The following is a 27992-nucleotide window of genomic DNA, read 5'->3' as shown; positions in this document are numbered from 1 at the left end:
AGCTTACAACAGCTATGAATGCTTTAATAAAAAATAGAAATTGGATTTCATGTTTTATTTGAAAAGGATTTTTATTATACAGATGTTTGTGTCTGGGTGACAGGTCCACTTTAACACAAATTGCAAATTGAGAACAAATGAATTCAACAATATATAAAGAATGAATAGATACTTAAGCAAAGAGATTGAAAAAACATACAAAAAAATTATTTGAATCATTTGAAATAAATACAGGCATATTTCAAATGACTTGAAAATCAGTATTTTTGGGCAGCTGTAATAATTTTCTTAGAAATAACACAATGTCCCTTTAGGTGTCCATCTTTTTAACAATTACTGCAAATTTCAGGTGATTGTTATTAGTGATGGGCGAATTTCCGTGTTTCGCCGCCTGGGAATAAATTTGCTGGCGTCAAAGTGGCGGAATCGATGCCGGCAACAATTTAGATGCCGGCAACGATTAACGGATGCCCATTGACCTTGACAATGACACCAGTGCCCATTTTGACGCCTGCAAATTGACGTCAGTGTCAAAATCTGTGTTTTGCAAATTGTTCGCCAGTTCGCAAATTTCGGGACAAATTTGTCCATCACTAATTGTTATAGTTAATTTTCATTGGTAACAAGGTCTCAAGTTAAACACGCACTGTTCTTCCACTTCTGCTTCTTCCGCCTCTTCTTCTAAGGCTTCTTCTTCTTTTAGCACCCCACATTTTTTAAATGCTACTTCTCCTACAGTTTTTACACTCGCCAAACTTGAATCACATAGTGATGGCGTCACCCTGAAACACCAAAAGGGAGGAACCAACAACAGTCAATCATAATTCACCCATTGAAATTTAAATTGGTGCCCACATGAATATGTGATAGGTGCCCAAAAATGAGAGGAGCCAACAACAGCATTGACTTTGAATGGGGACATTTAAATTGCTGCCAATGTGAAAGCTTTGAGGCTACACTCACCAGACTTGAATCGCATAGTCATGGGGTGATATTAGTTGGTTGCCCAAAAGTGGGAGGAGCCAACAACAGCATTGGCTGTGAATGGGAAATTTTAATTGTTTCCACTTTTACAGCTTTGAGGCTACACTCACCAAACTTGAATTACATAGTTATGGGATGAACATTAATGAAAATGTGATATTGGTTGGATGCCCAAAAGTGGGAGGTGCCAACAACAGCATTGACTTTGAATGGAGAAATTTAAACTGCTGCCACTTTTAAAGCTTTGGTGCCACACTCACCAAACTTGAATCACATAGTCATGGGGTCAACTGGAATGAAAGTGTAATATTGGTTGGACACCCAAAATTGTGAGGAGCCAACAACACCACTAACTTTGAACTGTGATATGTAAACTGCTGCCATTTTCACGTTTGATACCAGTGTCCCCAAACTTTTCACAGTTGGTCACTGGGGACTAAGGTTAAAAGTCACAAAAAGTGGGCAGAGCCAACAAGAGCTGATCAGATTTCATTGAGTGAGTTCAAATGTTTTTTCAAACCAACATGAAGATCATTCTCAAACTTTCCTTTCTTGTTCATATCTATATCTGCTTGGCTTAGATGACTTGGCAATGTCTCCCACCAAAAACTGTTGAATCTTTTTCTAGCAGATTGGAGACTTTCCTCAACTAACTCATAACTGATCATGGTGAATTACAATTGTAGCTTTGGTCTGGTTTTGCTGCAGTTTTTTCAATAGCAATTAATTCTATCAAATGTAACCAACCAATCATTAAATTCCTTTCCCAATGTTACATTTAATTATTTTAGATTAATGGGACTTTGGTATTTGTGTGAGTTTTATAGTGTGTGTGAAGGTTACTTTTTTTAAAAAAATTCCTTCCCACATTTTGTACAAGAGAAAAGTTTCTCCCCTGTGTGGATTTTATGGTGATTGTGAAGGCTGGACTTATGAGAGAATTCTTTCCCACATTCTGTACAAGAGAAAAGTTTCACCCCTGTGTGGAGTTTTTGGTGATCGAGAAGGCTGGACTTATCAGAGAATTCTTTCCCACATTCTGTACAAGAGAAAGGTTTTTCCCCTTGTGGATTTTATGGTGTGTGTAAAGGCCGGACTTATAAGAGAATTCTTTCCCACATTCTGTACAAGAGAAAGGTTTCACCCGTGTGTGGATTTTCTGGTGTCTGCAAAGGCTGGACTTGTAAGAGAATTCTTTCCCACATTCTGTACAAGAGAAAGGTTCCACCAATGTGTGGAGTTTTTGGTGATTGCGAAGGTTGGACTTATCAGAGAATTCTTTCCCACATTCTTTACAAGAGAAAGGTTTCACAACTGTGTGGATTTTCTGGTGTCTGCAAAGGCTGGACTTACAAGAGTATTCTTTCCCACATTCTGTACAAGAGAAAGGTTTCTCTCCTGTGTGGAGTTTTTGGTGATCGTGAAGGCTGGACTTATCAGAGAATTCTTTCCCACATTCTGTACAAGAGAAAGGTTTCTCTCCAGTGTGGATTTTTAGGTGTTTGTGAAGGTGACTTTTTCTAGAAAATTCTTTCCCACATTCTGTACAAGGGAAAGGTTTCACTCCTGTGTGGATTTTATGGTGTGTGTGAAGGTGACTTTTTGTAGAAAATTCTTTCCCACATTCTGTACAAGAGAAAGGTTTCACCCCTGTGTGGATTTTCTGGTGATCGCGAAGGTTGGACTTGTAAGAGAATTCTTTCCCACATTCTGTACAAGGGAAAGGTTTCACTCCTGTGTGGATTTTATGGTGTGTGCGAAGGTGACTTTTTTGAGAGAATTCTTTCCCACATTCTGTACAAGAGAAAAGTTTCACCCCTGTGTGGAGTTTATGGTGATCGCTAAGGCTGGACTTGTAATAGAATTCTTTCCCACATTCTGTACATGAGAAAGGTTTCTCCCCTGTGTGGAGTTTATGGTGATTGTGAAGGCTGGACTTGTAAGAGAATTCTTTCCCACATTCTATACAAGAGAAAGGTTTCTCCCCTGTGTGCATTCTCTGGTGTGAATAAAGGCACCTTTTTTTAGAAAATTCCTTCCCACATTCTATACAAGAGAAAGGTTTCTCCCCTGTGTGCATTCTCTGGTGTGAATAAAGGCGACTTTGTTTAGAAAATTCCTTCCCACATTGTGTACAAGAGAAAGGTTTCACCCCTGTGTGGATTTTATGATGTTTGTGAAGGTTGGACTTATCAGAGAATTTTTTCCCACATTCTGTACAAGAGAAAGGTTTTTCTCCAGTGTGGCTTCTAAAGTGTTGGCAGAGGGTGCTTTTTCGAGAGAATTTTTTCCCACATTCTGTACAAGAGAAAGGTTTGTCGCCTGTGTGGGTTCTATAGTGTTGGCAAAGGTGACTTTTTTTAGAGAATTCTTTCCCACATTCTGTACAAGAGAAAGGTTTCTCCCCTGTGTGCATTCTCTGATGTGAATAAAGGTGACTTGTTTTAGAAAATTCCTTCCCACATTCTGTACAAGAGAAAGATTTTTCCTGTGTGGACCAGCTGGTGACTGTGAAGGTTGGATTTATCATAGAATTCTTTTCCAAATTCTGTACAAGAGAAAGGTTTCTCTCCTGTGTGGATTCTATAGTGTTGGCAAAGGCTGGACTTATCAGAGAATTCTTTCCCACATTCTGTACAAGAGAAAGGTTTCTCCACTGTGTGGACTCTCTGGTGTGAGTAAAGGTGTTTTTTTTTAGAAAATTCCTTCCTACATGCTGTACAAGTGAAAGGTTTCTCTCCTGTGTGGATTCTATAGTGTCGGCAAAGGTGTTTTTTTTGAGAGAATTCTTTGCCACATTCTTTACATGAAAAACGTTTTTCTCAGTGTGGATTTTCCTGTGTGAGTAAAAGTTGCTTTCAGAATTGAATTGCTTACAGCATTCTATGCAAGAAAAACATTTCTGCCCTCTTTGGATTGTCTGGTGTATGTGATTGTTACCACATTCTGTACAACTGGCTTCCTGGACTTCTTGGCTTAAGACAAAATGACTGTTTTGAGCAGTGATCTCCTCACAGTCTGTATGTAAATTCTCTGATGAATCAGTGTCATTTTTCTGATGGATCAACTGAGGAGAAGACAGAAGAATATTAGTATTATATTTCTCCCCACTCAGTGCAGTAATATGGTTTCTCTCCTTTGCTCACCGTTTGGTTCCATGTGTGTGAGGGATTTTTTGCTGCATCCTCTTTATAGGAGATACCACTGGCTACTGGACTCGGAGTGTCCTGTTGTTTTAAATCGATGGGTGTTTCAGAGATCCACCTCTCTGTGTCCTTTGAACAGTTACCTAGAAAAAAATCATGTCAAAACTGTTAATGTAAATAAACTATATAAAAGAAAAACAATTTAGCTTTATTCTTCGTTATAGATGCAGTCAACAAAAGTCATGCAAAGGTAAGAATTTTAGAGCAGAGGGACATTTGGAACCCAGTACATACTCATGAAAAATTGATGGCTTCTCTTGGAAATTCAGCATTTTTATGAAGAAATGTTCACAGAAATAGCCAAAAGTTTAACAATTTTGACTTGCACAAACCATGGACCACCAGACAACTATCATTGCCCCATCTTAGGAGTGTGGCCTCTGAAATGTGAAAATAGATACCGTATTTACTTGAGTATAAGCCAGGTTTTTCAGCCCCCAAAATATGCTGAAATACTCTACCTCGGCTTATACTCGGGTCAAGCGCAAAAATGGCGTCCAAGAATAGTCTCCAAGAATATTCGCCGGCGTCCAAGAATGGTCGCCGGCATCCAAAAACTAGACGCCGGCACCTCCAATGGGAGCAGAAACCCTACATTTTTTTATTTAAACTTACCAGAAGCTGCTGCATTTCTCACCCTAGGCTTATACTCGAGTCAATAAGCTTTCCCAGTTTTTGGAGGTAAAATTAGGTACCTCGGCTTATACTCGGGATGGCTTATACTCGAGTATATCCGGTACGTTTATTGGGATATCTGTGGTGAAAAGTCTGTGAAAAGTCAGCTGCTGTGCAAAATTTTTAGTCAGGCCAAAAATCCTTCTACTTAATGAGATACTGGACCCTCCATCCTTGTGTTTGGAAGGCAAAATGTATTCCACTTCCTTCTAATGACAGTAAATAATAATTGGACTCAATTAGGGAGACCAACATCTCAAAAATTGATTAGGTATAAATAACTAGAAAATAGCACTTGCGTCCTGGGTGCCGAACAATGGCGACTTTTCACTAGCGTTACTTCAGCAGTGAGAGTGTCTCAAAGCAAAATAACACTAGTGATCGCTTCTGCCTAATGAAACTTCCTTAGTCTTCTTAGGCTAAGGTCAATTTGAATAGGACGGGTTCATTAAAGTTGTATACATGTCTTTATTAGTGATGTGGGTGCAAATGCTTGAAGTGTCCACTTATTATTACACATGTGCAAGGAACCTGAATAAATACAAAATAGATCTTCTAATGCCCTACACATGCGCCCACCCTAAAACGAATGTTCCATGCCCCTCAAATGTCTGGGGAAAAATGTTGACATAAAAAAGTTCAATAGTTAGGACTTTTGCAGGCAATCCCACTTAAAAAAGGACAAGTCACCAGTGTTTTTTCCAACTTTAATGCATGCATTCAGTGGTGAAGGAAAGAGGTAATGTTCAGTAAAATTTGCACTTTAGTGAATTTGCGGAGTAATGAACGTTCACTAGAGCGAAAAGTCGCCTGGAAATAGAATGTGAACAAACGCTAGCAATTGCTCGTTCGCTAGTGAATTGTGCTGTCAGTGAGATTGCTGCTGATTTGTTGGATGAGATTGCTGCCGAATTGTCGCTAGCGATGGCCCTGGTGCCACAGTTTTTTGTAACTTATAGGGGGCCCTGCCCATCAATGGCTTTTTATAACTTGTGTGTAAGGGAGGTTTACAGTTTTAGCTCTAAGGTCTTTTAACTGTGTTGTGGGCTGGATCTGGGGTGGGCAGGGCCAATGGGGCCCCAAAGATTTTGTTGTACGGGGCCCCGTGATTTCTTATGGCCGCCCTGCTGGTAGGATGCAAAACCTGTGGGCTCCAGGGGCTACAATTATAATCCCTGGCCATAATCCCAAGGCATTAATTGCCTCTACCGCACCAAAAGAGCCTCAGTGTGGCACCTGCATGGAGAGCCAGCTGGAATCGGTTGCTGGCACCAGGGAGAGTGGAAATCCATCCGAGGCCTACTGCTGCCGGGGAGGCCTCAACCTCGCATACACGCAAGTGCACGGGGCGACTGACCGAGTGGGTGCGGCTACATGGAGCAGCCGGGCAACACCATAGAAACTGACCACCACTGACTTGCTGCTGCCACACACTTGATCCCAGGGTGCCCTCCTCCCTGCCAAAATATACCCAAAGCAACGGAAGGGGCCAGCAGCAGTTAAACCCGGACTACACTTGTCAACTATACTGCTTTAACACCTCAAAGCCCCATGCCAGGACATCACAAGCTGTGTGAGACTGGTTGGCTACCTCCAACTGCAGTCCACAGCACCCCCCAAGCGTGATTTTGGGCACTCATTGTCTGACTTTCTCCAGCATATCAGCCTATCGCAGTAGGACACCAAAGCACCAAAACACTTGGAAAGCAACTGAGTTTAAACTGAAAGCTAAAAGGCTATACAGCAGGGAAGGTAGAGGCTTAGCTACAAGCACAACCATATTGCAGCAATGCATCAACCTGAATATCTCCCCCTTACCCCCACAGACGCGACATTGGACCCACCACCAATCTATGGCTATCCTACTCACAACAATGCCCCAGGCTAAACAGGATGTCATTGAACCCCGGGGGCTCCATGATTTTCTGTGTTACACTAATAGTGAATCATTAACAGGCTGTGGTAAAAGCCTATACTTTGACTTCATGCATGTACAGATATCCTACCAAAACAAACCTCATGTCTAAACCAAAAACCCAATGTGACAAGCGAGACACAAGGAGAGAGACAACAGCACCTCCTACCTCAACACCAGAACATACCTCAGCAAACCAAAGCAATTCAGAGATGAGCACTCCCAGCAGACACACAGCAAACCTTAGCGCAGGAAACCGCCAAGATGGTAGCAGAATTGCTAACTCCCACATTCAAGCAAAAAATGTTTTTTTTTTCATTTCATTCTCTGTAAAGGAGATGCTATCTGAAATCTAGCAACACACTGAACGTTTGAATGAGGGTTGGAAAGTCAAGTAGAACACATACAAAAAAAACCAACACAATACTAATAGATTGCATTGAAGACCTGAAAACAGGAACAGAAGGAGCAACCTACCCTTGATTGACCCTAACCCTAACCCTAATACACTAACCCTAACCCTAATACACTAACCCTAATACACTAACCCTAACCCTAATACCCTAACCCTAATACACTAACCCTAACTCTAATACACTAACCCTAAATGAATAAAAGTACAAGATTTATGGGAATTTGTCAGATTTACTCCACCTGGATTAATATACAAAATGGAGAGCAACCTGCAACTTAATATAGACAGAGTCTACAGGATAGGCCCACTGAAACCAAACCAAGCGAAAAGGCCCAGGCCAATAATATTCAAAGTGACCAACTATGTAGATAAAGTCAAACTCATGGCAGAATACAGAAGAATGGACATACTGGAATTTGAGGGCTGCAAGTTGCTACTATTCCAAGACTTTTCTGCCATGGTCACAGAAAAAAGACGACAATTCTCATCAATATGCAAGATATTGTACAACCGAGGCATTAAGTTTGCACTGCTCTATCCAGTGCGACTGAAAATACTACATCAAGGGACGACACACTTCCAGAAAACCTGAATCTGCTAAAAGCTTTATACAATCTCTCAACTGCTCTCAGGCATCCAGCGGAGAGTCTGACCCCCAAACTGAACAACCCGGATGTATTATTTTCCTTTTTTTTCCTTTTTCCTGCCCTACTCACATGGGACTCACTTGGGTGGCTAATTACACAATACTCGACTGTGACTAAACCCATTACTGTAATAAGGCCATACAAGGCCGAAAGCTAGCTCGAACAAAGACATGTCCTTGGAGCTGGATATTATGGCATGGGACAAACTATGGCACTAATTATACACACGTTATGAACCTATTAAAGGATGAAATAGTGCCCCAACACAATGGATACATGAAAAAAATGGCTCCAGACTACTAGACTCCATCTGAGCAATGCAACTCAAATACTCCGCCAGATGTTCTTATGAACTATAGGGGAAAAAAAATCCTAAGTCTGATATCGGAGGACATGTTTTGTTTAATAATATGTTGAATTCTTTTTCCTTATCTTTCTCTCTCTCATCTATTCTTTATCTTAATACCTATGAAAATGAGGAGGAGGAAGCGAGCACCAAAACAAATAAATTGCCAAACTACAATATCATGGACAACCACACAGAAAGTCACAAGTTCAAATGACATGAACATTACATACGACTAACAAGACAACACAGATAGGAGTCTCATCCTGGAATGTAGGAGGCATTAATAACCCAATCAAGAGATACAAGATTCTTCATCACCTCAAATTGTCACACACACATACAGCACTCCTACAAGAAACACACCTCACGGCAGAGGAGCATAAAAAACTCTGCAAAGATTGAGTAGGAACATGCTATACAGCCCCATACACATCACATAGCCATGGAGTAGCTATATTAATACACAAAAGTCTTAATTGGAAACTACTCAATAACATTGAAGATCCAGAAGGCAGATTCTTAATCATTAAAGGACAGGCCAACATGGAAATGTATGTGATTTTGTAACATATATGCCCCGAATTCCCCTACACATAGCTTTTATAGTCTGCAGCAAACAATAGATATTCCTACTAAACAATTATTGGTGGCAGGAGATTTCAATGTAGTCATGGACCAGCAAATAGATAGGAATAAACCCCCGTCCCAAGGAGCTAATCCCCTTTGTTCATTCACAAAGAAATTACAACTACTACACGCATGGCAGATCACACACCCCTTAGATTGGGAATTTACCTACTACTCACATGTACATGACCTATAAACCAGAATAGATTATATACTAGTAAACCAAAACACGCTCCAACATCAAGCCATATAAAAATACATGACATAATCATCTCAGACCATGCCCCTAGCACTATAACACTTGTGGTAACAAACCCAATACGTATACTGATGGTATTTGTAGTAGTACCATTTTGACCTTGTGTAAGACAAAACTCAGTAAAGGAAAACCTTTAGTAATAGTCAGGCAATTTATTCATACAGAATACAACATAACAGTTGTGTCTGGGTAAGCTGTTGAAGTTACACATAGAATGTCAACCAAGGATTCTTGGTCCAGGCGTTATATAACTTTCAGAAGGCATTTACAGTAATTGTGACAAGGGGTACAGGGAAATACCATACATGGTCTGGCGAGGAGACTTACTGGCATATATATTTATACATTCCTGTAAGATGTGCAGTTTTGCAACATTGCAACATCTTCTGGTTCCAACTATCCACAGCCTCGTAAACATCTGTTGGCTAAACATGGCCATTGTGGTACAGCCAGTAATTGAGCAACACTTCTGCAAAAGGGCATAAGAGACAGGCTGACACTATGCTGACACTCTGGAATCTAAGTAACAGAGTGGAGATCATTTATTTGTATGGACTAGTATAAGTTATATGAGTGACCATTGTCCACAGTTGACCATTAGCCCTTATAGTCCATCCTGCCTTGGGCCCTCAAGTGTTATGGTGTCATAGAGGGCGGGGGTAATAGATATCGACCCTCTGACACTAGCCATTCATCCGTCATAGGAAATAGACCGTTCCAGATATAAAAAATATAAACATTTCCTCTTTTGGAACATTTTAAAAACGTTTCATATTAGTAAATCATAGGCACAGTAAGAGGGCCCCCAGGAACAAGGGAGGTCTGTTGTAATTGGTGGACAGTGGTGTGCGCTGTTGTGAGTTACAGTTCAACGTCATGGCAGCACCAGTACAGAAGTGCAGCTGAAAGCTGAAATCAGTGAAAAGAAAACACAGGAAGCTCGGGAGCTACAGATAAATCCTGTTTCATGAAATAACTTGGCTAAGTGCAGCTGGGAACAGAAAACCCTACAAAATGACAAAGAATATATAATATATATATGTAACATGTTATATGTGAGCTGTTATAAGAGATGAATATAATACTGATTTCATTACTATTGAAAAGCAAAAAATTATTCTCTTTCTTTCTTTCTTACCTCCCCACATACGGCTGAGAAAAGCTTTATCTTATAGATGTAAATGAAATGAGAGGAGAAGTTGGGGGGAGGTGCTTATAGCACAAATTCTAACAGAGAAATATAGAGCAAGTATCAATACTAGGATGACATGGATAGACTTAATGAAACTTCCAATGGAGTTGTTTAACCAGCTATAAAATGTAACCTAATCATTTGCAATAACTGAACTCTTCTATAAAAACATTACACTTATTGTTGCAGCTCTAAAACTTTGACTATATGACATTCAACAAACATTTCAGAAACAATATGAGTACAACCTTCTTTCTCCTATCAAAACACATACTAATCTAAAATCATACTATTTTGGTCAGCTACTCTATTTATTTGGACAACTTCTATGTTTATGACAGTGATAGATTTATAGATTTTACATTATGGGAGGATTAGTCTTGGCATCTCGACTCTATTCATTACTAATATTAGCACATGACAAAGTTCTATTATTATGGGTCTATCATTTTGTTTATGTCAGTGCCGTTTACACACAACCAGCTACATATAGAGCTGAGGACCTGGGGCAATAATACAATTAAGTAATTACAGGAAACTTTCCTTCTAAAACCTTTTTAAACAAATACCTTTGTTGTTTTCATAACTAATCTATAACTAAACATACATAAAAAACTTTTTCATTATCACATTCCCACTGTTCTTGTCAATGTCACACAATTTAACTATATCACATTCAATACTGTATGAATCTAAAACTTAAAATTAAGCCGTTTCAATATCAGTCCGTCAGTTCATTATAGAGGAAAGTCCAATCAGAGAGACATCATGGCTGTGGATAGACATATGAAGAAATATTCACTTGTATTCAGTCAATGCAGCAGTCTCTGTACAGTTCTTAATAGTTCATAATCAGTCCATAGATCTGATATTAGGATAAGCAATAGATGTAAAGGCATCACAGATATGAATGGAGAACTTATGAAATGGCTCTTTGTATGTATGTAGAGTTTCCTTCAATGAGTGGTGGGATCAATGATAGTTGTTCTATTTGGAATGGATTGGAATATAGTGAATAATCTCAACAGCTACTGATGGAGTTTTGCTCAGATCACCAACCTGGAAACAAAGAGACAATGTGACAATATCTGGTGTTCTGGTAATACTGACTTATCTAATGTACTAGCTAAAGAACTCTAATGAAACTACTGTATGAACTGTCAGTAATGAGAAGTGGTTGTACATTTATGATATGAGTGAAGGACGTTTGTTTTCTTGTGGTTAATTCAAATGGAGAGAGTCCACAACAGCTGATAGGATTGTTACAGAGAATTGACAGGAGAGCTGGGAGTAAATCCAACCAAATGCTGCCACTAATTGTGTTGTTGGAAGTGGTACAAAGACACAACTCCACTTAATATCACTGTCATTTGCACATTTCTAACAGAATTGAAAATGTAATTGTGTCAAATACAACCTGTACTGTTTCCTTCTTATAACAAAACCATTTTGATTAATCATAACTAGGAAAAACATTTAACAAGTTCTCTCTTGTACCTTTATATATTTAGCCTAAATGAGAATGACATAGACCCATTTTAGTAGTATTATTTCTACAAATTTGGTAGTGAAATGACTGGTTATCAGATAAAATCAACAATAAATCCATTAAGTCCCTTCTGCATTTTCTTACACTTGCAGACGTGAGATACAAGATACACAAGTGCAATGATACGGGAGAATTTTTTCTTTTTAGCAGCAGCACAAGCACATAAGCTGCATTTTTACGAACTGAAACTTATTTAATTAGAAAAAATAGTAACAACAACAGAACCCACAATATAATACTCCCCTCTTGTTGTACTGCAAATGTAGTACAATAATATGAAATAATAGATTCACATCTGTCTAGAGAATAATGAAAAGAATTTAACCTGTACCAATGAGTGGATCGGGTATAGATCCAAACTGCATCAAGTTCACCTTCATGTTGGTGAAAAAGATCCAGACGCAGGAGATACAGAAAAAAATGCAGATGAATATGAAATGGGAAAGTTAAAAATATTTGCTGTGGTTAAAAGTTCCTGAGCCAGTGGGCTGACAAAAGAGGAAATTACAAAACAGTGAGAGTTGAGCATCTGAAATATTGTGCAACAGGTCCGGACTGAGAATTAAAATAGGCCCTGGCATTTCAGGTACTCGGAGGCCTAATCAGCCCACACAGAGGCCCAAACATCCCCACCAGCCCACTAAATAGTGACTTTCTATGGCACCTTATAGCAGCCCTTCTGGCATTTGCCAGAACCCACAGATTGCCAGTCCGGGCCTGTTGTGCAACGGAGGATTCTGGGAAGTGTAGTTTGTATGACAGTTCCAGCAAATAGAATCCTTCTTGTTATTGTTTGGACTATGAACTAGATTTCTAAAGGGTGCTGTAAGTCTAATGCATCGTTAAGTACGTCAGTGTGACTGGGCCCTGGTGTTTGAAACAACTGACTGTGATTTATTTGGTCATCAGGATGTCTGTCTTCAGAATATTCAGGGGAAGTATTACTGTTAATATACTACTGTTAATATACTACTGTTATTATACTACTGTTAATATACTACTGTTATTATACTACTGATAATATACTACTGTTAATATACTACTGTTAATAAGCTTAAAACATCCTGACCCATTAGCCCAATAAAAATCTTTATTACTAGGGCTGCACTGTCTGTGGAAGGAAAAGTTGTGAGACTGTGTAACCCTGTGTCACTCTAAGGTTCCAATAGGCACATTTAAATGGCATTTAATTGCTCCTGAGTTTCCATATAAAGGACTGGATCTAAGTTTGCTGAGCAAGGAGCAGAGAATAGGTGTAATGTCTCAGCTGAAGTATATGTGAGAAATATCACTTTCTATTGGTTGGCAAAAGCCTGCTAGATCTAATGGCATGCAATGTGTATAGGAAAATATTTACTTATTTACCCACAACTGTATGGGACTTAACCTCTAAATGCGAATAAACAATATTAGATAGCCAGGACCATGCAGATTATGTTAAAAAGCAATATTTATTATCACCATGCCAAAATAACTAAAACCATTTAAAATAAGCAGCGCTGCTTGGGGGGTGGGGATCCCATTATTCCTATTTTGCATATATTATACAATACAATATAAGAGGCTGCGTGCACGCTGTAAGTCAAAGCCTCCAATATATGTCGATTGCAACCAACTGGATAGATCCGTAATTAAGTGTTCATGAAATGAGGAGAGCGATGAATCATCGCGGCTTTAGTGTAAGTCACCAATAGGGTGCTCAATTTAATGGTAGAGAAGGTAATTAGTCCAATTCAATTGTGAATAAGATATCAGGATGTAAAACGGCATGTGAGGGCGGAGCCGGTGTGGGGTTAATTCTTTGGTGCCCAGAATAATTCAGTCTTAAATGGTGCGGACGTAGGCACTAAGAGGAGAAATATCCTCTATGCATATCCAATGGACATCCAGATCCCGGTATTGTGGTGGTGTGGCAACCGCTATATGATTGTGTTTATCCCACCGCTCTGCAGCGGACCGCTGTACAGAATAGAGAAGATACTGACCGTGATGGATCACCTCCCACACCGGCTGCTCAACGCTCCATACTCACATCCGACTCCCGCAATCACTTGAGCCTCTGATGCGCATCATCCTCAGGAAAGGGAAACAGGAGACCATAAAGGTAAGCCTTGTTGTGGCACTATTCACGTAGCTACTCGCTAGGTTTGTATACCCCTAAGGCATGGTGGTAAGATACAATTAGAAGATTATCCAATAGGCCCTGGACATATGATCAAAATTCTCGGTTGTAAACATGTATGTATATATATATAGATTAAACTCCCAAAAATTAAAATAAATATATTAGAAGAAAATAGAAGGAAAGAGAGAGAGAAAAAAAGAATTGTACTAATTTTGTATATATGCCATTCTTCCTTTTTCCTTTTCCTTTTTTTTCTCTCTCTCTTTCCTTCTATTTTCTTCTAATATATTTATTTTAATTTTTGGGAGTTTAATCTATATATATACATACATGTTTACAAATTTTGATCATATGTCCAGGGCACAGCGCTGCAAGGGGAATTGTGGTCTCCTGTTTCCCTTTCCTGAGGATGATGCGCATCAGAGGCTCAAGTGATTGCGGGAGTCGGATGTGAGTATGGATGTTGAGCAGCCGGTGTGGGAGGTGATCCATCACGGTCAGTATCTTCTCTATTCTGTACAGCGGTCCGCTGCAGAGCGGTGGGATAAACACGATCATATAGCGGTTGCCACACCACCACAATACCGGGATCTGGATGTCCATTGGATATGCATAGAGGATATTTCTCCTCTTAGTGCCTACGTCCGCACCATTTAAGACTGAATTATTCTGGGCACCAAAGAATTAACCCCACACCGGCTCCGCCCTCACATGCCGTTTTACATCCTGATATCTTATTCACAATTGAATTGGACTAATTACCTTCTCTACCATTAAATTGAGCACCCTATTGGTGACTTACACTACAGCCGCGATGATTCATCGCTCTCCTCATTTCATGAACACTTAATTACGGATCTATCCAGTTGGTTGCAATCGACATATATTGGAGGCTTTGACTTACAGCGTGCACGCAGCCTCTTATATTGTATTGTATAATATATGCAAAATAGGAATAATGGGATCCCCACCCCCCAAGCAGCGCTGCTTATTTTAAATGGTTTTAGTTATTTTGGCATGGTGATAATAAATATTGCTTTTTAACATAATCTGCATGGTCCTGGCTATCTAATATTGTTTATTCGCATTTAGAGGTTAAGTCCCATACAGTTGTGGGTAAATATGTCAATATAAAGTAAATGTGGACACCTCTTTAATGCGGGCCACAATTGGCTGCTACTAATTGCATGCACCTTGCTTGGGTTATATGGATATTTGGAAAATATTTACTCTTACACATATTCTTTATCTATTAGATAAAGAACTGTGATAGATGTGAAGAATTTATATTCTTTATCACAGTAGAATGTCAAGTTGTGAGGGAAGAAAACTATCGCCTTCTGGCCAGGAAAACGCAGTCTTGTCCCCTCCGCTGTGACACTTAACAAAGGCTTTGAAACTTAAAATGTTTTGGGCACTCAACTAGTATATCTAGGAGGATTGTTAGATATTCTAAACTGATGGAACATGATTTTTTCAGATCACAAGTCAAACATAATACACTTAGAAAAGAGTTATTAATCTGACACATAAAGATAAAAAATAGAAGTAAAGTTAGTTTGAGACAAAAAACTATAACAGAGAACATTTAAAGAGACAACACTAATATTTCTGTTAACACTATAAAGACAATTGGAGTGTATTAACCTTATTCACGCGTAACCCATTCACAAACAGAAATACACAAAAGATCTAATATTACTATGAGAATAATAACAAAGTAGACAATGTTAGGATAAGATAAGAATAGAGACATGATAGTCTAAGACAAAATGACAATATTGTAGTGACAGACACATAGAACAAATATTATATTACAAGTGGTACCTATGAAAACATATAAACTTTAAAGAGAACCAAAAACAGTAACGCAAACGTACTCATTACAGACACATCAAATTCATATAACCGTCAAGTCAAGTCCTTTTCTTTGTAACATACACACAAGTATTACATTCACAATATGCTCTAACAGACCTGTAGGACGCAAAAAAGCTTTAACATTAATATTGGTTTATAAAACAAACAGGGCAAACAAACAGACATATAGACTGGAGTCACCTGCAGGAAAACATGATGTTATACTTTTCTCTGTAATTTAGAAGAGGCTTACAATTGAGTGGAAAGGGAGAAAATAGGTTTGAAGTTGCAGATGGACAACACCTAGATGTTTGTAGGGCTCTCGTTTTTCATCTGACAATTCAAACGGACAGGAAAGTGATTCGCACTTCACACTCTAAAGAATTTCCTTCAGAAAACCTAGTTTTGCGTATTTCTGGCCTGCTAGGTCGCCCCATAAACAGGAACTGCAGAAAAACTCCTAAACAGCAAGCAGACTCTGAGATAGAGCCACATATTCTCTCATACACAATCACACCAATTACATTTACACTAAAGTTATTCACGCATTCGGCTAGGCAAACATTCAACATTCATGGATCCTTTTGCATCCATCAAACAACATACACGTGTAATTTCTATTTCAAGATGTTTTAGACTAAACTTCATGATAAGGAATAAGAGACGTACAAAATACAAAAACAGGAAGGGCATTGCGGATTCCTATCATGAATGGCAGATGATTTCAGCTGATTAACACAACAATTAACAAAACAATAGGCAAAAAAGAAGTTAGATAAAACATATATGCCCACCCCAGGGGGGCTTTCAACCATCCATGAGTAAAGCTCCAGGGAAAACCTTCCGGGAGTAGAGAGCTTCACGGGTAGACTCCAGTCACCCAAGGATTCTTGGTCCAAGTGTTATATAAATTTCAGAAGGCATTTACAGTAATTGTGACAAGGGGTACACGGAAATACCATACATAGTCTGTCGAGGAGACTTACTGGCATATATATTTATACATTCCTGTAAGATGTGCAGTTTTGCAACATAAGAGTCCTCTGGTTCCAACTGTCTACAGCCTCATAGACATCTGTTGGCTAAACATGGCCATTGTGGTACAGACAACTATTGAGCAACACTTCTGCAAAAGGGCATAAGAGACATGCTGACACTATGCTGACACTCTGGAATTTAAGTAACAGAGTGGAGATCATTTATTTGTATGGCCTACTATAAGTTATATGAGTGACCATTGTCCACAGTTGATCATTAGCCCTTATAGTCCATCCTGCCTTGGGCCCTATAGCGTTATGGCGTCATAGAGGGCGGGGGTAATAGATATCGACCCTCTGACACTAGCCATTAGTCCGTCATAGGAAATAGACCGTTCCAGATATAAAAAATATAAACACACAAAACACCAAATACTCCCAACAAAACACCAAATACTCCCAACAAAACTAAACTACGAACAGCAAAAGATAACTATGATCTAACACTCCAACAAGTGATACAATATACAATTATATAACATCAGCAAGGTCCCCATAGGCTTTCCTACGTTTTTTTGATCGAAGGATATTCCTTTGATCGTTGGATTAAAATCCTTCGAATCGTACGATCGCAGTATTTGCGCTAAATCCTTCGACTTCGATATTCGAAGTTGAAGGATTTCGATTCCTAGTCGAATATCGAGGGTTAATTAACCCTCGATATTCGACCCTTAATGATTCAGCCCCTTAATATAACAGACACTATAGAAAACGCTTTACAGGACTTCAAAAGTTGGGAAATCGACCTATTTATAGGCAGACTTAATCTTATCAAAATAATCACCTTCATGAGACCTTACTACAAAGTGCAAGTGCTACCACTAATATTAACAAACCACAGACATAACCAAACTTAATAAAAAAACTACAAGCCTTCAAATGGCAACACAAAAAACCTAGGATATCATTATTAAAATTAGCAGAACCCAAAAACAAAGGTGGACTCAACCTACCGCTACTAAAATACTATAACCTAGCTAGCCTGGTACGCATAGCTGCAGACTGGATTAATCAAATAAATATATATATCTATGTCCAAAGAGATCAAAACTTCACACCGAGGGGCAAATTCACTAACTGGCATTGCGCACATCGCAACACTTTGCCATCGCAATTATGCTCAGAAGTTTGAAGTTCCGCTAGCGTTGGCCAATTAGCATACGGCGTGCAGTTAAAGTACAATGGCTGTATATGTTGCAGCAAATACATTACATTACACAAGCCCAGGGAATTTGTGTAGTTCCACCAGAACAGAATCAATATGGCATTGTCATCATTAAAATAGTTTAACAAACATTTATTAGACGTACATAACAGCTATTAAACTCAGGTATAAATACTAGGAGGAGTTTTTTTTGTTAAGCTGTTTTATTGTATTTTCAGATGAAATAAAGTAACATCCTGTAATATAATATAGATCTCTCTGAAGTCGCCCGTGGAGTTCCACCCTTAAACTGTCAAGAAAACTCCATATAAACTGTGACATGGGCAAAAACCAGGTGTGAAACATCAGATTCTGGAAGAAAAGCCTTTGTTTACATATCAGAAGAGAAACACAACAAACTGCAAACGTGACTAATGGAAGGTATTCCTTTTTGGGTAATGCGAAAAATCCTGAGGGATATAGAATTCTGGATCCAAAGATTAGGAAGAAGAACTCCAGCAGGAGAACTGTATAATAGGATAGTAGTTACACTGCATGATTTTGGTCGATACCCTTTATCAAGTGTACGAGGACATTTTGTTAATGACATTTTAAAATAATAATCACAACAATGTCTGTCAAGCCAAGTAACATGGGCTAGAATGCTACAGAATACAGCCATATATTATTTAAATAGAACTATATTTCAGATTAGAACTACTAGCAAAGGTAACCTGGTTGGATCTATGGATGTTAACTAGGCTGGAGACTCCAGTGACATGAAGTCTACTAGTGGCCCTACTAGTGCTAGTGGAGCCATTAGCTGGACCAGTAGAAATAGTCAATGGTAGGAATTTCTTTAATTCATGCAGAGTTTGTTACAGCAGCACAGGCAAGACAAGGGGTAATAAAACTGAAACCCTGCTAATAGCATTGAATTAGCAGCAGACAAGGCCAATTAAAAGAGAGTTACAGTAGTCTAGACGCGATATGATGAGAGAGTGAATAAGAATTTTGGCAGCATCTTGGGTGATAAATGATGGTATTTTGGATATGTTCCTTAGGTGGAAGTCAACTACAAGAGGTCCTCTGGACTCAACCCATTATCAATATATTTAAGACAGAGACATTTTGTGCTACTGCTACTGAAAAATGCCTTACCCTTTAAACAACACAGGGATTGTTTGTCCATATATTGCACTTTCCCTTGTTTGCCTTAGGTGGAAGTGACATGATTTGATAAGTGACTGGATATGAGGAGTGAATGACAGGGCAGAATCTAGGATAACCCCAAGGCACCGGGCCTGGGGAGAGGGGGTGATAGTGGAATTGTTAACTATGATATTTCCAGGATATTACAGGTATTATTTGGGGAAAGAGAACCATTTCCATTTTAGAGAGGTTTAATTTAGAGGACAAGGAAAGTTAAACTAAAGAAGTAGGTAGAAATGTTGTACATGATGTTTTGTGCTTCTGTACCAGCCCAAGGCAACCACAGCCCTTTAGCAGTAAAGATCTGTGTCTCCAAAGATGCCCCAGTAGCTCCCCATCTTCTTTTCTGCTGATTCACTGATTCACATGCTCTGTGCTGCTGTCACTTACTGAGCTTAGGGAGCCACTCACAATATACAGTACACATAGAATAGAAATGTCACAATATAAGGCTGATTAGTAATTAATACACATAATTACTACATGGCAGCACAGAAACCAGTGCAATTAGCATCAGAATTGAATAATCAGCAAACCTGTAGCATCAGCTTATATTACAGCCAGGGAAGCTCATTTTCTGCTGCTGGATAATTAGTGACGAGCCCTAAGCTTAGCTTCTCAACAGCCAATCAGAGCCCACTGAGCATGTGAGTGTCACAGACACTTTCCAAGATGGTGACCCCCTGTGACAAGTTTGAAGTCCTGAAGCCCATGTGGGGGAGCAGAAGCCCATGTGGGGGAGCAGAAGCCCATGTGGGGGAACTTAGAGTTGACATTAAGGTGATGGGTTCAATACAATATTAGCTTTCAAAGGAATCCAAACATGGCTACGAATATCTGGGCAGGGGCAGGTCACACAGTATTAATACTTCGACTCTATGAAATCAGTAGTAGGAGCCATAACTAAGGAATAAAATATAATTTCTTCCCTGTGTTTCTGTAAGGAGTTATGAAATTCCAGTGAATATCACAGCACTGCTACATAGATGTTTTTTTAAAAATAAAAAGCCTTTATTACAGCATTTGGCTTCTGATCCAGAACATACAAAGTTTCTGGCCTAATCTCGGCCCTTTATGTAAGGACTTCTGATCATTATATTCTTGGCCCAGTCACTACTGAGGTTAGAAAAAAACGAATGCTGTGTCCTGCTAGGCCATGCCCATTTGCATTGCCTGATTCCCCTGAAATCACTGATAAATAGTCAGCTCTTAGGACTAAGAATTTGGATCTCATTGGAGGACCCATTTTCATGGGGGTTTATCCCGGCTGTTTCCCCTTGCCTCCAGGACCAGAAAATTCTATATTTTCAGTTGACTTCCATATTTTTCCCTTTTATTTTATAAACTGTTGTATTTTACTGTATGTCCTTTTTGTATAAATGTACTGTTGTGCCTTTTATAATATTAAATCTAAAATGTAATGTTTGTCTTTGATGCTCTAATGACCCCTAGCCCAAAAATGTGTAACTGGGAGCCTTAACCCTCTGCATGCTGAATGGAAGCCTCTGTGTGTGTGTGTATGTGTGTGTGTATGTGTGTGTATATGTGTGTGTTTATATGTATGTATGTATGTACTGTATGTGTGTGTGTGTATATGTGTGTGTATGTGTGTGTTTATGTGTATGTATGTATGTGTGTGTGTGTATGTGTGTGTCTATGTGTGTATGTGTGTATGCGTGCACATGCTAGTTAACCCTTTAGTGGCTATGAAAAGAAGTGAGTTTGTTTTATAACAATTGAAGGTATCTCTGAAGTCTTGAGATTGGTGGCAGCAAGTTTAGTATGAGTTTTTATGGGTGTTGGTTGGTGTTTGGGGGTGCTGTTGTGCTACTCTAACCTATATTCAAGGTGTGTGAGAGGGAGTGACCCCTTATAGTCCCACCTAAAGTCACATTCAGCTGGAAGTACCGTAATCCTGACAATATAGGACTGTAGATTCTTCTTTCCAGAAAAGGAGGCAACCCTATCTCTTAGCTTTGTAACTTTCACAATGGCAGCTCCCAGATGGGATTTAGACAAGGGAAGTTTTAGGGGCAGATTTACAGATGGTCGAATATCGAGGGTTAATTAACCCTCGATATTCAACTGCCGAATGTAAATCCTTCAACTTCGAATATCGAAGTCGAAGGATTTACTGCAATTAGTTCGAACGAACAATCGCTCGAACGAACGATTAAATCCTTCAATCGAACGATTTTTCTACGACCAAAAAAACATAGGAAAGCCTACGGGGACCTTCCCCATAGGCTAACATTGCACCTCGGTAGGTTTTAGGTAGCGAAGTAGGGGGTTGAAGTTTTTTTTTAAAGAGACATGACTTCGACTATCGAATGGTCGAAAAGTCGAATGATTTTTAGTTGCAATCGTTCGATTCGAAGTCGTAGTAGCCAAAAAAGAAATTGAAAGTTTTTTTATTCTATTCCTTCACTTGAGCAAAGTAAATGTGCCCCTAATTGTCACTTTAAAGGACAAAGAAACCCTCATCAACAATCATAGGCATCTGTTAAGATGACTAACTATAGTCCATAATCAATAACCAAGACTAAACAATAGGCACATCCAGTGTTCACTTTGTAGGACAATAGCAATGTAGCAATTTTCACAGACTAGGCTGATGCCCCATCCAACTAGGAAAGAGTTGTGAGAGTTAGGCCCCAGCACATACATATAAACATCCACCCAAAATTCTCAAATAGATTCCTCTCTCCATTGAAATCCACCCACAGTTGTAACTCTCAGAAATCCCTGGGTACTTACCTCCATCAGTAGGTACAACTGCTGAGCTCTCCATTGGAACTGTTTCTCCTCTAAACTGTAATATTTTCACTTCATTTGCTTTGTACCCAAATATCTCATGGGGGGCTGTCCTGGATATTGAAATTGACACATAGTGGAAAAGTCCCATTAATAAAGCAGTAGAATATACAGAAATCACTATTTAGGGCCACATGTAGAAATGACATTTTATTGATTTCTTTATTACCTTAGAGAACAAATGAATAAAAAGGAAACAAAGAACAATGTGACATATTCATATAATAACACTTGTGCAATTCCAATTGTACCCAGAATATTAGGGTGATTCTGCAGTGGAGAGGTCGGGCTTGTAGCCAGATGGTATGTCTGATGGTTTTGATAAGAGTTGACCATCTATCCTGAATCTCACAGGCTACAGACGTACAGACTAATGCTGTAATGTTAATGTGGTGCCACTGTTCAAAAAATGATCTTGTTCTCAGCCTCAGAACTAAAGGCCAGTTAGTCTGACATCAGTGGTAGGAAAGCTTTTTGAAGGATTTGGATTTTGTAAATATTTTAAGTATATGCAACATGGATGTTTAACCCATAGGCCTCAGCTGTTGATCTAAAACTCAAATCATCCTCACAGACAAAGGCCAAGGACCCTGAGCCACCAACACATCCAAGTACAGAAACAGCAGCAGCAGCAGCAGCAAGACTGGGGCATTTTCCTCTATTGTTATATAGCACTAAAACCTGCATGCAGCAGCAGAAATTGCTCATCATTCACACTGGCCCAGTGAGGCTTACTATCTAAAATGTCTATCACACTGACAGACAAGGGAGGAAAGCAGAATAACTGAAAAAGCACGTGAAGACACATGGTCAGCATGAAAACTGCCACTGTTGGAACCAAACTCAAAACCCCAGTGCTGCCAGACAGAAGTGCTACCTACTAAACCAACATGCCTAGCATCATAGCAAAGTGAAATAGCACCAGTCCCACAGTCTCCCCTCTCTATCAGTCCCTGCAGCAGGATTAACCCACAGTCTCCCCTCTCTATCAGTCCCTGCAGCAGGATTAACCCCCAGTCTCCCCTCTCTATCAGTCCCTGCAGCAGGATTAAGCCCCAGTCTCCCCTCTCTATCAGTCCCTGCAGCAGGATTAACCCCCAGTCTCCCCTCTCTATCAGTCCCTGCAGCAGGATTAACCCCCAGTCTCCCCTCTCTATCAGTCCCTGCAGCAGGATTAACCCACAGTCTCCCCTCTCTATCAGTCCCTGCAGCAGGATTAACTCCCAGTCTCCCCTCTCTATCAGTCCCTGCAGCAGGATTAAGCCCCAGTCTCCCCTCTCTATCAGTCCCTGCAGCAGGATTAACCCCCAGTCTCCCCTCTCTATCAGTCCCTGCAGCAGGATTAAGCCCCAGTCTCCCCTCTCTATCAGTCCCTGCAGCAGGATTAACCCCCAGTCTCCCCTCTCTATCAGTCCCTGCAGCAGGATTAAGCCCCAGTCTCCCCTCTCTATCAGTCCCTGCAGCAGGATTAACCCCCAGTCTCCCCTCTCTATCAGTCCCTGCAGCAGGATTAAGCCCCAGTCTCCCCTCTCTATCAGTCCCTGCAGCAGGATTAACCCCCAGTCTCCCCTCTCTATCAGTCCCTGCAGCAGGATTAAGCCCCAGTCTCCCCTCTCTATCAGTCCCTGCAGCAGGATTAACCCCCAGTCTCCCCTCTCTATCAGTCCCTGCAGCAGGATTAAGCCCCAGTCTCCCCTCTCTATCAGTCCCTGCAGCAGGATTAACCCCCAGTCTCCCCTCTCTATCAGTCCCTGCAGCAGGATTAACCCCCCAGTCTCCCCTCTCTATCAATCCCTGCAGCAGGATTAACCCCCAGTCTCCCCTCTCTATCAATCCCTGCAGCAGGATTAACCCCCAGTCTCCCCTCTCTATCAGTCCCTGCAGCAGGATTAACTCCCAGTCTCCCCTCTCTATCAGTCCCTGCAGCAGGATTAACCCCCAGTCTCCCCTCTCTATCAGTCCCTGCAGCAGGATTAAGCCCCAGTCTCCCCTCTCTATCAGTCCCTGCAGCAGGATTAACCCCCAGTCTCCCCTCTCTATCAGTCCCTGCAGCAGGATTAACCCCCAGTCTCCCCTCTCTATCAGTCCCTGCAGCAGGATTAACCCCCAGTCTCCCCTCTCTATCAGTCCCTGCAGCAGGATTAACCCTCAGTCTCCCCTCTCTATCAGTCCCTGCAGAAGGATTGAGCCCCAGTCCCACAGACAGAAACTTTTCTTCTAAAACCTTTTTAAACAAATACAATTTTACCTTTGTTGTTTTCATAACTAATCTATAACTAAACATACATAAAAAACTTTTTCATTATCACATTGCCACTGTTCTTGTCAATGTCACACAATTTAACTATATCACATTCAATACTGTATGAATCTAAAACTTAAAATTAAGCCGTTTCAATATCAGTCCATCAGTTCATTATAGAGGAAAGTCCAATCAGAGAGACATCATGGCTGTGGATAGACATATGAAGAAATATTCACTTGTATTCAGTCAATGCAGCAGTCTCTGTACAGTTCTTAATAGTTCATAATCAGTCCATAGATCTGATATTAGGATAAGCAATAGATGTAAAGGCATCACAGATATGAATGGAAAACTTTGTTACTTTCATGTTGGTGAAAAGATCCAGATTGAGGAGATAGAGAAAAAATACAGATGAATATGAAATGGCAAAGTTAAAAAACAAAAATTAGCTGTAGTTAAAAGATCCTGAGTCAGCGGGAGAAGTTAAGCATCTGAAATATTGTGCAACAGAGAATTGTGGGAAATGTAGTGAACTGGTGTTTACGCTCATGGCAGATAAAATCCTTTATCTATCACAGCAGAATTTCAAGTTGTGAGAGGAGAGAAAACTATCGCCTTCTGGCCAGGAAAACTCAGCCTTGTCCCCTCCACTGTGACACTTAACAAAGGCTTTGAAACTTGAAATGTTTTGGGCACTCAACTAGCATGGCCAGAGGACTGTTAGATATGGAAAGTGGATTTGTTTTAGATCACAACTAAAACATAATACACTTTAAAAGAGTTATCAATCTGACCCATAAACAAGCTGCTGTGTAGCCATGGGGGCAGCCATTCAAGCACAGGATACACAGTAGATAACAGATAAGTACTACTATAGTTTATATAAACAAGCTGCTGTGTAGTCATGGGGGCAGCTATTCAAGCACAGGATACACAGTAGATAACAGATAAGTACTACTATAGTTTATATAAACAAGCTGCTGTGTAGCCATGGGGGCAGCCATTCAAGCACAGGATACACAGTAGATAACAGATAAGTACTACTATAGTTTATATAAACAAGCTGCTGTGTAGCCATGGGGCAGCTATTCAAGCACAGGATACACAGTAGATAACAGATAAGTACTACTATAGTTTATATAAACAAGCTGCTGTGTAGCCATGGGGGCAGCTATTCAAGCACAGGATACACAGTAGATAACAGATAAGTACTACTATAGTTTATATAAACAAGCTGCTGTGTAGCCATGGGGGCAGCCATTCAAGCACAGGATACACAGTAGATAACAGATAAGTACTACTATAGTTTATATAAACAAGCTGCTGTGTAGCCATGGGGGCAGCCATTCAAGCACAGGATACACAGTAGATAACAGATAAGTACTACTATAGTTTATATAAACAAGCTGCTGTGTAGCCATGGGGGCAGCCATTCAAGCACAGGATACACAGTAGATAACAGATAAGTACTACTATAGTTTATATAAACAAGCTGCTGTGTAGCTATGGGGGCAGCCATTCAAAGGAGAAAAGGCTCAGGTTACACAGCAGATAGCAGATAAGCTCTGTCTGTTTTATGGTGTTATCTGTTATCCATTAGTTAACCTGTGCCATATAGCCATTTTTCAATTTCCGCCATTGCTTCACAGCAGCTTGTTTATATAAACTATAGTAGTGTTTTTGAAGCAAACACATCAGTTTTACCAGTGCAGGGCAACACTACATGATATTTTCATTACTTTAAAACACTTACATTTTTGGTGTTACTGTTCCTTTAAAGAGACAACACTAATATTTCTATTAACACTATAAAGACAAGTGGAGTGTATTAACCTTATTCACGAGTAACCCATTCACAAATGAAAATACACAAGAGAACTAAATAACAAAGAAGACAATGTTAGGATAAGATAAGAATAGTGACATGATAGTCAAAGAAAATAAATAACAATATTAGTATAATAGTGTCAGACAGAGAGAACAAATATTATATTACAAGTGGTACCTATTAAAACATATAAACATTAAAGAGAACCAAAAACAGTAAGGCAAATGTATTCATTACACACACACATCAAATTCATATTTGTGTCAAGTCCTTTTCTTTGTAACATACACACAAGTATTACATTCACAATATGCTCTAACAGACCTGTAGAAACACACCTATATAACAATGTAAAAAAGCTGAGCAGCAAGTTATTAACATTTGTTTTGTTTATAAAAACAAACAGTGGAGACAAACAGACACATAAACTCCTCGAGTCGCCTGCAGGAAAAATGATGTTATACTTTCCTCTGTAATTTAGAAGAGTTTGGGAGTTTAAAATTAGGAATAATTAATATCAGATAATAGACACGGAAAATGAAACCTCCTAGAGAAGTAAGGCAGAAGATAGTTACAGCTGTAGCTTTCAGATTATTCAGCAGAACTAATTTCTCCATTTGGAGACATGTGAAAGCTCCCTAGTATAGATAGTGGGACCTGTGTCTGTAGTGGGGATTTACTGTGTGGGACTTACAACTGGGTGTAAGGGAAGAAAACCTATTTGAAGTTGCAGATGTTGGACACATAGATGTTTCTAGGGCTCTCGTTTATCATCTGCTGATTCACACAGACAGGAAAGTGATGGACACTTCACACACTACAAGAATTCCCTCTGGAACATCCTAGATTTCCATTCCCTGGTCTGTGGAGTCGCCTCCTAAACAGGAATCATAGGGAAAATCCCAGAACACAAACAGACTCTGAGAAAGAGCCGTGAATTCCCTCATGGACACTTTCATACAGATTATACTTATTCTAAATCTTATTCACACACTAGTCTGATGCCGGTTATTGTATCCGGTCTCAACCTCATTCATCCAGCTCAAGACACAGGGATTCTTTTTCATTCATCAACCAACATTCATGTGTCGTTTCTATGACAGATTAGTCTAATGTTTCATAATAAGCAACGACATACATGACAAAAATAGTAATGAAAAAGCGTATTCCTATCACGAGTGGCATTTGAACTAATTGTCACAACACTTAACAAAACTGAGCAAAATAGAACAGGCTGAAAACCATGAATACTCACACTATGGAGTCTGCCGCTGCCGGATCTACTTTATACATAAGCGATAGACCGATTGCACTGCCATCAGTTTATCCTGTAGATAACTGGCCCTTGAACAAATACGACTGGAAAATCTCAGGCGTCAGGAAAATGATCACGTCGGGAGAGTCACCAAATATGTTGCTAATTTTATTGCTATGACCTCGTTATATGGACAGGGCCGCCATCAGGGGGGGACAGGGGGGACAAGTGTACTGGGCCCGGGCATGAAGGGGGGCCCGGCAGCGCTGCATTTTTTGAAGATCCGGGCCCCCCTTACGAGCCCCCGAGCCGTACGTCTTGCCTCTTGCGTTGCCGAATGCGGAAGTGCCGAAAAGCCGAAGCCGATGCGCCGAAAAGACCCGAAGTCACGAAAACAGCCAAAGTCACGAAGCGCCGAAAAGACCCGAAGGCACGAAAACAGCCGAAGTCCTGAAGCAGCGCAAAGACCCCGAAGTCACGAAAACAGCCGAAGTCCTGAAGCAGCGCAAAGACCCGAAGTCACGAAAGGAGGTGAAGTTGAAGTACTGAAGCCACAAGTTCAATTCTACTGACACCAGTTTGTGTGTTTTTTTTTTAATCCCCTGGCCACCAATGTATTATTTAAATATTCTATAGGCCCCTGCCGCCAAACTT

The 27992-nt window shown here is 40.0% G+C and overlaps 1 pseudogene; it reads right to left on the bottom strand.

Annotated features, from left to right (window-relative positions):
* Positions 1-71: 71 nt before the first annotated feature.
* On the bottom strand, positions 72-27572 carry LOC108705619 (annotated as a pseudogene).
* Positions 27573-27992: the final 420 nt, after the last annotated feature.

This window comes from Xenopus laevis, chromosome 6S, assembly GCF_017654675.1.
Source record: "Xenopus laevis strain J_2021 chromosome 6S, Xenopus_laevis_v10.1, whole genome shotgun sequence".
NCBI classification, from domain to species: domain Eukaryota; kingdom Metazoa; phylum Chordata; class Amphibia; order Anura; family Pipidae; genus Xenopus; species Xenopus laevis.
The sequence above is the reverse complement of the archived record's forward strand: the minus strand, read 5'-3'. Positions and strand labels throughout refer to the sequence as shown.